The sequence below is a fragment of the Sinocyclocheilus rhinocerous genome, unplaced genomic scaffold, assembly GCF_001515625.1.
Source record: "Sinocyclocheilus rhinocerous isolate Xijiao unplaced genomic scaffold, SAMN03320098_v1.1 scaffold1160, whole genome shotgun sequence".
NCBI classification, from domain to species: domain Eukaryota; kingdom Metazoa; phylum Chordata; class Actinopteri; order Cypriniformes; family Cyprinidae; genus Sinocyclocheilus; species Sinocyclocheilus rhinocerous.
The window spans coordinates 228,522-231,386 of NW_015635060.1; positions in this window are offsets into that span (position 1 = coordinate 228,522).

Below are 2,865 nucleotides of genomic sequence, written 5' to 3' on the forward strand. Positions count from 1 at the left end.
AGCAGAAATGACATTTTATATAATGACTTTAATGCTTAAATGCTGGTGTTCACAACAATGTTAGAGTCAAAAACAAACAAACACACAAACAAACAAAAAACTAGGACTTCAAAAAGAAACACTCCGGTTACTCATGTAACCTCGGTTCCCGGTCATTGACGACTGCTTGGGGAAACTCCTGTTTTCTCTGTTACTGAAGCCTGATTTGTTAACGTTTGTGTAGTTGCACAAACCAATGGCGCTCGGGCCCGCCAGAGGGGGTGGAGCCGACTGCTATTTAAGTCGGCCCAGAGCGCCATTTTATCAGAATCAACGACTGAAGTGACAGCCATCGATTCGCGTGTAACTATAGCATGGCCAGTTACTCAACTCTCATTCCCTTATCTCAGGGAACCGAGGTTATGTGAGTAATCGGAGCGTTCCCTATCGAAAGGTAACTCCCGTTGTGTCGTCATTGACGACTGCTTGGGGAACGTATCCAGTAGTGCTATAAGCAGATGCAGAACTTAGCCTGCTCCGCGAGCTCAGCCCAGGAACACTCAGTGAGGGCTCCATAAGCCTGAGCCACAAAGAGACCTGGGAACGTTCCGAGGTCTACTTGAGATAATTCTCCCCACCCAAGGGAGTAAGCATTAAGCGGATAAGACCCGCACCTGAAGGGCAGGGACGTCCAAATTGTAGAATCTAATAAAGGTAGACGACGACCAGCCGGCGGCCGCACAAATCTCCCCAATAGAGATCCCACTGGACCAGGCCCAAGAGGAGGCCATTCCTCACACCCAAAGGGCATTGCAAGCCAGCTGAGGCATAAGCCAGAGCTATAGCATCTACTATCCAATGAGATAGCCTTTGCTTTGTGACAGGCAGCCCTTTAGAGCGGCCTCCAAAGCACATAAAAAGCTGCTCTGACTGTCTGAATGACTTCGAGCGCTTAACGTAAACTTGTAGTGACCGTACAGGGCACAGCAAGTTGGGACCTCGTTCGGCATCTGTTTCAGGGAGGGCTAAAAGGGAAATTACCTGGGCTCTAAACGGAGTTGAGAGCGCCTTTGGTACGTAGCTGCTATGCGGCTGGAGAACGACTTTACAGTCGTTGGGTCCAAACTCAAGACGGGAAGCACTGACAGACAGGGCTTGCAAGTCCCCTACTCCTTTAACTGACGCCAGAGCCAAAAGCAGAGCAGTTTTGAGTGTCATGACCCTTAAGTTTGAAGCGGCTCAAAGGGGGAGCTCTTGAGAGTTCTCAGGACTATAGACAAGTCCCATACTGGCACCGTCTTAGGGCGAGGTGGGTTTAACCGCCGAGCGCCTCTAAGAAACTTAACAACCAAGTCATTCCTGCCAATTGTCTGGCCAGCCTCGAGAGAATGATTCGCCGCGATGGCTGCCACAGACTTTGAGCGTGGAAGGGGTGTGCCCCTTATCCAGCAGCTCTTGCAAAAAGGTTAGCCTGTGGGACACGTCACATGATACCGGATCCTGGTTTCGTGCTAAACACCAGTCACTGAAGACTGACCACTTGAGGGCATAGAGGCGTCTTGCAGACTGAGCTCTAGCCTCTAAAATGGTATTAGTGACTCTCGCTGGGAGTTGGCTAGACTTCCGTCGAGTGGCCAGACATGAAGGCTCCACAGTTCTGGCTGGGGATGCCAAATCTTGCCATGCGCCTGTGAGAGAAGGTCTCTCCTCAGTGGTATTGACCACGGTGCTGCAGATAGCAGCTGGATCATCTCCGGAAACCAGACTTGGTTTCTCCAGAGAGGGACCACGAGGAGGAGAGAGCACTTTGTGTCCCTGACTCGCCTGATAACCTGGGGTAGCAGGGCAATCGGAGGGAAGGTGTACAGATGGTTGAGTCTGCAATCACCTGGCCCGAACTCAATACACGAGTCGTCAACTGACAGCGCCTGCAGGTCCCCCACTCACTTAACAGAGGCCAGCGCGAGCAGGAGAGCTGTCTTGAGAGAGAGCGCACGCAAGCTCGCTGAATGTATGGGCTTGAACGGCTTTTCTTTTTTTTTGCTCTTGAAGGAAGGCAAGAATTATTGGTATTGGGTAGTTGAATGGGTCTTAGCCCCGCGACCCGCACCAATTTGTGAAAACTCTTCATTTATGTGCGTAAAGACGTCTAGTGGAAGGAGCCCTAGCCTCAGCGATAGTGTTCAACACGCGCTGAGGAAGTGCATCTGTTACTGGCAAGTTCCGTCGAGTGGCCAGACATGAAGGCTCCACAGTTCCGGCTGGGGATGCCAAATCTTGCCCTGCGCCTGCGAGAGAAGGTCTCTCCTCAGTGGTATTGACCACGGTGCTGCAGATAGCAGCTGGATCATCTCCGGAAACCAGACTTGGTTTCTCCAGAGAGGGACCATGAGGAGGAGAGAGCACTTTGTGTCCCTGACTCGCCTGATAACCTGGTGTAGCAGGGCAATCTGAGGGAAGGCGTGCAGGCGGGTGTTGGGCCAATTGTGGGCCAGAGCATCCTGCTTAGGGTTGGGTACCGAAACCCGGTGCCAATATGGAATATACGGTGCCAATACGGTGCCTATGTAACCGGTATGTACTAGAACCGAATCAGAACGCAGATTTCAGTGCCTCATTTCGGTGCCACTTATACCTGAGCTATCGATTGAAATATTTGTCCTGGTTCTCCGAAAAGGACGGAAATTCGTGATCGCCTCAGAATCAGTCCACTTTAAATTTCATATGAAAACGGCGACAGACCTCGTCTCTTCAATCCGCAGACCGCGGCAGTGCAGCGTGAGCAGACTCAAACAGAAACAGATGACACAAGGTGTGTGTTTATCGATAGATTGTTATAATATCTGTATCTGTGCAGTTCTTTGTCATAAATACAGTTTACAAAAG